The sequence below is a fragment of the Myotis daubentonii genome, chromosome 6 (assembly GCF_963259705.1).
Source record: "Myotis daubentonii chromosome 6, mMyoDau2.1, whole genome shotgun sequence".
Lineage (NCBI taxonomy): Eukaryota > Metazoa > Chordata > Mammalia > Chiroptera > Vespertilionidae > Myotis > Myotis daubentonii.
The window spans coordinates 11,472,780-11,483,513 of record NC_081845.1 but is presented as its reverse complement, the minus strand read 5'-3'; positions in this window follow the sequence as shown (position 1 = coordinate 11,483,513).

Sequence of the window (10,734 nt, the reverse complement as noted above, 5' to 3'; positions counted from 1 at the left end):
ATTGCCAACCCCCCTCAGGCGCTCTGGGAGGGGGCAGGGTGGGGAACATTGCAAAGCCCCGCCCTGCATCCCTCCCATTAAAATTTCTGTGCACAGCATTGTTAGTTGGGGATGGGTGGTCCCAAGTTGTGGCTCACATGGACGAGGGCCTGCCTGTGACATCCCAAACCCAAGCAGGCCCGCTGAAGGGGAACTGAGGCTGCTAAGGGGCGGGCAATCAAGGCTTGGTCGCTTGGCACTCATGGGGGTGCTGCGCAAAGGAATAGGTGGGAGGTAGGTATGTCCTCCCAGTATTTTTTCTGCAAAACTGAACAATTCAAAGTATGTGGCAGTCTTTGTATATGTCTGAGCTTCTGTGTCCTACATGTGGTAAAATCTTAGCCTCCGATGGCATTACTAGAAAATAACAATTTATTGGCCGTAATAAAAAGGGTTAATTTTATGGTCCAGACCAAATTTTTAATATTAAAACCAGTTTAGGTTTCATGATTTTTAGATTGAGTATATTTGGAAATTCTTCCGAGTGTGGATTTCAAGGCCTTTGACTGAGAAATACCTTTGGGACACCCCAAGGGCCCTTGGGTACCTCAAGGATCTATTCTCTCCTCTCAAAAAGAAATTATTTTTGAACTAAATGAGGCCGATTCAATACACTTTAAATTACGTGAGGAATCTTTGTCAATAAAAAATTAATAACACTGTTCTATTTAGATACATATATTTTGAATGTTATAGAGGTTTCAGTCTAATTCAGAAAAGAACATACACAGATTCAGAGCCAAGGTCAAACGGAAAACTTTCAGAAATGACACGTCTCCAGTCAGGGACATAGGGCAAGCGGGATGATGCTCTGCATCTGTCACTGACACTCTGGGTGTTTGTGGGTTTCATCTATTGGGGTTTATCAATTGTTTTCAATGTTTACTACACCGTCTGCAATAAGCCATGTGTGACATGCTATTCTTTACACACAACTTGTTTGTTGTTCTCTATGTCATTTTTCAGGGATTATTTCCTAAAAGGTTGTTGTCTCAGAATTAGTCATCTACGCTAATAAAAGGGTAATATGCTAATTAGGGCAGATGTCTTCTGCACGACCATCCAGACATCCTTCCAGACAAAGCCGCAGCGGCTGCCTGAGGCTCAGGCAAGCCCTGGATCGTGGCTGCCCCAGCAAGGGCCGGTCCAAGGCTCAGGCAGCCATGGTGGCCACCAGTGACAGCAACATCAAGGTAATGGAAGCGGCGCCTTCCCCTGTTTGGCCAGGTTGCCTTCAGCAGAGGGAGGCCAGACTTTGGCTTAGGCTGGGGGCAGAGGCGGTTAGGGGCGATCTAGCCGGCAGGGGCCAAAGTAGGGGCAATCAGGCCAGCAGGCAGGCAGAGACAGTTAGGGGCAATAAGGCAGGCAGGCAGGCAGAGGGGTTAGGGGAAATCAGGCAGGCAGCAGGCGAGTGGTTAGGAGCCAGAGGTCCCAGTTTGCGAGAGGGATGTCCGTCTGCTGGTTTAGACCTGATCTCGCATCAGCAGACGGACATCCCCTGAGCGGGTCCAAGATTGGAGAGGGTGCAGGCCAGGATGAAAGACCCCTGCCCCCATGCATGAATTTTGTGCACCGGGCCTCTAGTCTATAATCATAAAAGCATAATATACTAATTAGACCAAACTACCTTCCGGACAACCATGCTATGACACCCACTGGTGCCAGGCCAGTTAAGGCGGGTGCGATGCAATTGGTCGGGGGCCTGATCATCACCCCATGATTGCCCAGCAGAAGGAGGCCTTGGCCACCAGCTGGCAGGGCAATCAATCGGGGGCTCCACAATCGCCCCATAGAGGGAGCCCCCACTGACCGGCGGGCTATGGCGAGTGGGCGGGGACTCCCTCTGTGAGGGAAGCCCAGGTCCGGGTGCCAGAGGGAAGCCAGTGCTGGCAGCCAGGGGAAGGAAGGCCTACTCTTGGATGAATTTTGTGCATTGGGCCTCTAGTACAGTGGTCGGCAAACTACGGCTCACACGTGGCTCGTGAGCCGCAGTTTGCCGACCACTGCTCTGGTATCTTATACGAAAGTGAAGGTTTTGATCAACTGCATTTAAAAAAAATCTATAACCATGCCACTTTTCGAATTTTGTCATATTGGACAGCCATTGCCTTACTCTGGTGCATTTAAGTCTTTAGAGAAACCCATAAAAAGGACTCTGATTTACTCCAAATTGCAGGCTTCTAAGCAGGTCATATCTTTGAATTGGATAAGGGCTTGTAAAACTTCAGGGAATTATTAACTGGAGATAATACAAAAAGATATATAGAGAGAAGGTGGTACCTCCTTCCTAGCAGACCTAAGTAAAATATACAAGTGAACTCTGGTCTTAGAAAGGGGAAATTTAAAAACCTCTTCCACCAATGTTCACAGAGTAACTGAGATCTTTTCTCACCATTGGTAAGAATGAAGAAGGTGTGCCTTTTACCTAAACTGTTCCCTGCAAAGTCAACTAGCATGTCCCTCTCCCAGGCATTTTTCTAGGAAGCTACCAAGTTAGTTACCCTGTTTGAAAGGAGGTAAAATCTCTGAGGTGGCATTTTTAAGGTTTGGAAGTAAAACAGCAGAAATTAAGGTTCAGTAAAAAAAAAAGAATTAAGACAGTGAGCAGAAGGTTTAAAGTACTAAATTTGGCTTGAAATAGATTCCATCCTTGCCCCAGCAATCAGGCAGAGAATAAATCCCTAATGACAAGGGCATACAAGGGGTGGGAACGGAGCTGTTTGTACTGTCCTCGGATCCCTGCATACTGGCCTAACCAGGGTTCCAGGTATGTGTAAACTCTCTTAAGTCCACATCCTAGAGTAAACCCCTTGGGAATTTAGTTCATTAGTTTCTTAACCAGCCAGTTCAGCGGGTACTTCAAACACATTAATGGGTACCTCAGGCACTTTTAATCACAGACAAGGGGCCTGAGAGCAGGACACAGGTTATGCATGCTTCCCCACAGGTTAGGGAGGCAGGAGACACCTTCTGCGTGAGCTCGGGTCCTCACCGTGGTGGTAAGTGTGGTTAGTCCACCCGGCAGTCTTATTTGGGACCGGACGTGGGCAAGGTAACCTCACTCCTAGTGTGAGGGTGGGGACTCCCTTCAGCTGGGCCAGGTGGGGGAGCCCCACTGCCAAGGATAGTGACCATGGACACAGGACGTCCTTTGTGAAGCACAATGGATAAAGGGAACGTCCTTGTGCATTTTTTCCTCTCAGGTGGGAAGTGTGTCATTCACACCACATAAAAGCAGCCCCTCAAAAATTGGAATAATTCTGACCCACAAACTTTAAAAAAAAAAAAATAGCGCCTGATTTTGTTCTGCACTCAGGTTTGGCCTCAATACCAACTGGCGAATGGGGAGAGTTGTCCTCAGAGGGAAGCTTCAAGTATAGCACATCCTACAATTAGACCTTTTCTATAGGAAGGAAGAAAAATGGTTAGAAGTCTCATATGTCCAGACTTTCTTTACTCTAGAGGACAAGCCAAGACAGGCAGGAACTGTAAACTTAATCCCATGCTCCTGGCAATAACAACTCAAAATCCACCAGAGGAAACGGTGGAGCCACATCCCCGCCCAGGGCTCAACTGACCTTAACTTGCCCTAAGACAGATAAAGGATCTGGTCATACTTTACCCCAGATCCCCTTCTCACCCCGGGACATAAGGCAAATTAAAGGTAATTTAGAATAGTTCTCAAAAGACCCTGGCAAACATATTGAGGTCTTCCAAAACCTCATTCAAGTATTTGATCTCTCATATAGAGACATTACACTCATATTAAACCTAACCTGAGGTTTTTAAATTTCCTTTTTTTAAGCTTTCACCTAGGTATGCTGGAAGGGGTACCACCTTCTATACACACATTGTTCTTATTATTTCTAATTAATAATTCCCTGAAGTTCTATGAACCTTCATTTAGTTCAAAGATATGACCTGGTTACAAGCCTACAACTTAGAGTAAAGCAATGGCTGTCCAATATGACAAAATTCAAAAGTGGTATGGTTATGGATTTGTTTAAAATGCAGTTGATAAAAACTTTTGCTTTCCTATAGGATTTGATATTCTGAGACAGCAACCTTTTAGTACAACAAACAATCCTATATAATGAAGAGCTAATATGCTAATTAGACCTAACAGCACAACAACCATCCAGACAAAGCTGGGGGCGGGGGAGGGGGGGGCTGAGAGGGCGGGGCCCTTTGCACAAATTTCATGGATTATGGCCTCTAGTTTTTATATAAAGAGTAACATGTGGCACATGGCTTATTGAACACAGTGTATTAAACATTGAAAACAATTTATAAATCCCAATAGATGAAACACAAACACCCAGAGTGTACTGGCAGATGCAGAGAATCATCATGCTTGCCCTACATCCCTGACTAGAAGCTTCCCGTGTGAACCTGGCTCTGAATCTGTGTAAGTCAAACATGTCAAACTCGAGGCTGATGAAGCATGTGGCCCACCAGCCGCGAGTTTGACATGCTTGGTGCTGCTACCAATGGAGAAAGATACAGGTAAAGACTAGTCCACACTAATGATTAACCAATTAGCAGTGCTCTCAGAATCAATAATTCACCCAAGAGGAGGGGTTTGGCTGACACTGACATAATGACCTCACAATAGACTGATTGACCACAAATAATGCATGATAAATGGTTCAACCAGCTCAAAAATACTCAGGGCTGCTCGGTAGGCTTCAACATCCTTGCTTTGGAATAACTCCAGAAAACACAGATATTTGTGCTTACTGTCCCACTCATGACTCTCTTATGCCCACAGATCATCAGTACAATGAACTGAGTTGTTTTTACTTGAATAGCACTACTATTGGGGCCTTTGAATTTTTGTGTTGTTTCTTATGAAACAAAACTGAGAAAAATGTAGTGTGAAGAACTGAGAAGATGAGTAGAAAAGGCCAGATCTGCAAATAGTAAGTGGATTAAATTGGAAGGATTAGGTGTTTTCCCAAATTCTACAATATTCTTTTTTTTTTGTCATTGGCATTTATTTTTTTATTTTTATTATATATATATTATTGCTTAAAGTATTACATATGTGTCCTCTTTTTTGCCCGCCCTTGACAATCCCCTGGCCTCCCCTACCCCCCAGTGTCTTATGTCCATTGGTTTTGCTTATATGCATGCATACAAGTCCTTTGGTTGATCTCTTACCCCCCTCCCTCCTGCCCCCCAACCCTCCCCGGCCTTCTTGCTGCAGTTTGACAATCTGTTTGAGGCAGCTCTGCCTCTGTATCTATTATTGTTCATAAGTTTATAATGGTCTCTATTATCCATGAATGAGTGAGATCATGTGGTATTTTTCCTTCATTGACTGGACTATTTCACTTAGCATAATGCTCTCAAGTTCCATCCAAGCCGTTGCAAATGGTAAGAGTTCCTTCTCTTTTACAGCACCATAGTATTCCATCATGTAGATGTACCACAGTTTTCTAATCCATTCATCTACTGATGGGCACTTAGGCTGTTTCCAGATCTTAGCTATGGTGAATTGTGCTGCTATGAACATATGGGTGCATATATCCTTTCTGATTGGTGTTTCTGGTTTCTTGGGATATATTCCTAGAAGTGGGATCACTGGGTCAAATGGGAGTTCCATTTGTAGTTTTTTGAGGAAACTCCATACTGTCTTCCATAGTGACTGCACCAGTCTGCATTCCCACCAGCAGTGCACCAGTGTTCCTTTTTCTCCACATCCTCTTCAGCACTTGTCATTTGTGGATTTGTTGATGATAGCCATTCTGACAGGTGTGAGATGGTACCTCATTGTTGTTTTGATTTGCATCTCTCGGATGATTAGTGACTTTGAGCAAGTTTTCATATGTCTCTTGGCTTTCTGAATGTCCTCTTTTGAAAGGTGTCTATTTAGGTCCTTTGCCCATTTTTTGATTGGATTGCTTATCTTCCTTTTGTTAAGTTGTATGCGTTCCCTATAAATTTTGGAGATTAGGCCCTTATCAGATATGACATTGGCAAATACGTTTTCCCACGCAGTGGGTTTTCTTGTTGTTTTGTTGGTGGTTTCTTTTGCTGTGCAGAAGCTTTTCATTTTGATGTAGTCCCATTTGTTCATTTTCGCTTTAGTTTCAAGTGCCCTAGGAGCTGTATCAGTGAAGAAATTGCTTTGGCATATGTCTGAGATTTTGTTGCCTTTGGATTATTCTAGAATTTTTATGGTTTCCCGTTGTACATTTAAGTCCTTTATCCATTTTGAGTTTATTCTTGTGTATGGTGTAAGTTGGTGGTCTAGTTTCATTTTCTTGCATATATCTGTCCAATTTTCCCAACACCATTTATTGAAGAGACTATATTGGCTCCATTTTATGTTCTTGCCTCCTATGTCAAATATTAATTGAGCATATTGGTTTGGGCTGATTTCTGGGCTCTCTATTCTGTTCCATTGATCTATATGTCTGTTCTTGTGCTAGTACCAGGCAGTTTTGAGAACAGTGGCTTTGTAATACATCTTGATATCTGGTATTGAGATCCCACCTACTTTGTTCTTTCTCAGGATTGCTGCAGCTATTCGGGGTCTTTTTTTATTCCAGATGAATTTTTGGAGAGTTCGTTCTAGATCTGTGAAGTATGCCGTTGGTATTTTAATGGGAAGTGCGTTGAATTTATAGATTGCTTTGGGTAGTATGGACATTTTAATGATGTTGATTCTACCAATCCATGAACACGGTATGTTCTTCCATCTGTTCATGTCTTCCTCTATCTCTTTTTTCAATGTCCTATAGTTTTCTGAGTAGAGGTCATTTACCTCTTTAGTTAAGTTTATTCCTAGGTAGTTTAAGTTTTTGATGTGATGGTAAATGGGATTGTTTTTATAATCTCTCTTTCTGAAAGTTCACTATTGGTGTACAGAAATGCCTCAGATTTCTTGGGGTTAATTTTGTATCCTGCTACATTGCCAAATTCATGTATTAAGTCTAGTAGTTTTTTGATGGAGTCTCTAGGGTTTTGTATGTATAATATCATGTCATCTGCAAATAAGGACAGTTTTACTTCCTCTTTTCCAATTTGGATGCCTTTTATTTCTTCTTCTTGTCTAATTGCAATGGATAATACTTCCAGTACTATGTTAAACAGGAGTGGTGAGTGTGAGCATCCCTGTCTTGTTCCTGTTCTTAGGGGAAATGGCATTAGTTTTTGTCCATTGAGTATGATGTTGGCTGTGAGCCTGTCATATATGGCTTTTATTATGTTGAGGTATGATCCTTCTACTCCCACCTTGCTGAGAGTTTTTATCAAAAATGGGTGTTGGATTTTGTCAAATGCTTTTTCTGCATCAATTGATATGACCATGTGGCTTTTTTCTTTCAATTTCTACAATATTCTTGACACAAATGTAATACTCATTTAACTGCCAATCACCATTTATCAGCCATTATAACCCTCATTGGGCAGATGTTGGAAAGGGCTTTATGCCACTGTATCTCAGAGGTAGTGGTGGGTTCTGACGTTTCTTCTTGAGACACTGTTGTGTGGCATCTTTTTCACAGGCACACAATGGACCAGTCAGTTTCTCTTCTAAATAGAATCACCACAAAAGATGAATGTCCTAAAGTCTGTTCAATTTCCCTCTCTATTCACTTGGCTTGTTGACCTTAACTGCTGCTTCTCTTCCGTTGTAGATTCTTGAATAACAAATATTTCTTCACATATACTAGGATAAATAATGACTCTTTTGCCTCTGTTGACATTACAGGTGGAACCCTATCTGATTTGGAACACAACTCAAGCTCTTCCTAACACAGTTTCCCTCACTCCTATTCTGCAGGCACTACACCAGGAAAAGTCATCTTGTATTTCTTACTTAGAACTATAGTTATTAATTTGGAGTTTATACTTTCATCTTTTCTATGGTCACTTTTTACTGAATAAAAATTTGACCCAAAAGAAGACTTCAATCTCTTTAATTGGAGAAATATTTACTGCTGAGAAAATAAGGGTTTAATGTGACAGAAATATGACCTTGCAAGTATTCATACTGCCTTTTTCTCAAAGTGATTTCTAAAGTAAAATAAATCAATAACCAATTTCATGAAGACACAGTATGTTAATGATTATAAAGAATAATGTGAGGCCCTAGCCTGTTTGGCTCAGTGGACAGAGCATAGGCCTTCGGACTGAAAGGTTCCGGGTTCAATTCTGGTTGAGGGCAGTACCTCGGTTGTAGGCTTCTCCCTGGCCTGGGCCCTGGTCACAGCGCATGCAGGCAGCAACCAGTTGATGTGTTTTTCTCACATCGACGTTTCTCTCTGTTTTTCCCTCTCTCTTCCACTCTCCCTAAAATTCAATAGAAAAATATCCTCAGGTGAGGATTAAAAAATAACATTGTGAATCAATAATAAAATAAATAGCTTGAGGAAAGTAAACTAAAACTTATGGTCATTGAACTTTCAAATTTTATGTCAATCTTAAACAGTGAAAAGATAGAAAATTTATAAACTTAAGATATTTAAGCACATAAATATTATTCCTCTTATTGACTGAATCGCTGAGCTACGGTGGCTCAGACTTAAATATAAAACTATTCTTTTAAACCCACAAAACTTAATGGAGATACAAAGACTGCATATATCCGGAAAAACAGACTCTTCCATAAAATTAATTCTAGGAACTCACTATAACAAACAATTAAAAACAACAAAGAAATACAGGAGAAACAGGGAAGTGTGACATGCCAAAAAATAGAGCAGTTAACAGAACCTGTCTCTGAATGAACTCAGACACTGTTTCTTGGCATATGGCACATTTCATTGAAACCTGGGTATTGGAACTTGTCTAGATTCTGAACTCCTAGAGTTAGCATGTCTCTCCTTTCCCACAGGTCTTTGATGATCTGTTCAAGTTTTCTTTTTTCTTTTCTTTTTTGTATTCTTCTGTCTTTCATAAGATTGGATTATCTTGATTAAGTTATCTTTACATTCCCTGATGATTTCTTCTGCCAGATTGAATTTGCTATGGAGACCTTCCAATGTATTTTTAATGGTTACTGGGTCAGTTTTTATTAACTACTTTTCCCCTCTGCATATGTCACACTTTCTTGTTTTATGGTTAGATGACTTAAGATATATTTTCTTAGCAAATTTCAAGTATACAATACAGTATTAGCTATAGTAGCCATGTTGTGTATTAAATCATCAGACCTTTTCATTGTATAACTGGAAGTTTGTACCCCTTGACCAACATCTCCCCATTCTCTCCACCTCCCAGCCCCTCAGAAACCGCCATTTCATTTTTTAAAAAATATATTTTATTCAGTTTTACAGAGAGGAAGGGAAAGGGATAGAGAATTAGAATCATCGATGAGAGAGAAGCATCGATAAGCTGTCTCCTGCACACTCCCCACTGGGTATGTGCCTGCAACCAAGGTACATGCCCTTGACCGGAATCGAACCTGGGACCCTTGAGTCTGCAGGCCGACGCTCTATCCACTAAGCCAAACTGGTTAGGGCTTCACTCTTTATTTTAATGATCTTGAGTTTTACTGTTGGGGGTTGGGGGTGAGACCTTTCCCCCAACTCTTTGAACCATCAATGTAGATTCTTTCAGAGTAGAATTTTTATCATGTAACAACATGAAATCTTGCACATAAGAGATCTTATCCTATTTACCAGACCTTTGGCAAAACAATTCTGATTTGTCATTGCCTTCAATCGACCAGTTAGCTAACATACCACTTAATGGACTCTCAGATGGAATCAAGACCAAGTCTCTTGTTTCAAGACAGGAAAAAAAAAATCAAATGAAAGATAAGGTCAAAACAAATTAGTTACAAAACAGCAAAGATCAAAGCAAGTCCCCAAAAGAGAAGAAAACAAGCAAAGAACAATTGTAACCAAAGATTCATTGCAGACAGATGAGGGCTCTCAGAGAGCACTTAGAACAGACAGAACAGAGATCTCAGGCAGAAACTGATTCCCTCCCACGGAGGAACTGGGATTAAAGTCATAGAGTCTTACCCCTGCCTAAGTGATACCACAGATGACTCCTTGCTGAGTCCTGGATGGCTAAACAGACCAGAGTGCAGTGATACAGGACCCCACCTGTGTCCCCAGGTTGACTTACCCAGTCAGACTTGGAGTCCACAGACTCCACAGAGACCTGTTTCCTTCCACCAGCTGAGTGTTTCAGGCCGCTGATGCCTTGAGAGGGAGAGCAGGGAGAGTCCCGAGGTAAAGAACTCTTGTAAAGAACTCTCAGCAGCTGCTGGGAAATCCCTGTAGTCCCTGTCATGGGGTCAGCCCACCACAAGCAGCTGGGACCCTCAGCCCAGGGCCTCGTGGCCTTACTGGGGTCCAAACAGCCCCAGAAGAGTCGCCAAAAATTGTAACTGAAAATCCAGATTCTGCTGCCTGCCACAGCGAACTTTTTACCAAACTCTGTCACTGAAGTTCTGGCATTTTTGAAAACATCTAGAACAGCGGTTCTCAACCTGTGGGTTACGACCCCTTTGGGGGTCAAATGACCCTTTAACAGGGGTCGCCTAAGACCATTGGAAAACACATATATAATTACATATTGTTTTTGTGATTAATCACTATGCTTTAATTATGTGCAATTTGTAACTGAAAGGGTGAGGACTACGCCCTCCATCTTGCCCCAGGGTAAGGGCTACACCCTCCATCTTGCCTCAGGGTAAGGGCTACACCCTCCATCTTACCTTGGCTATGTGCT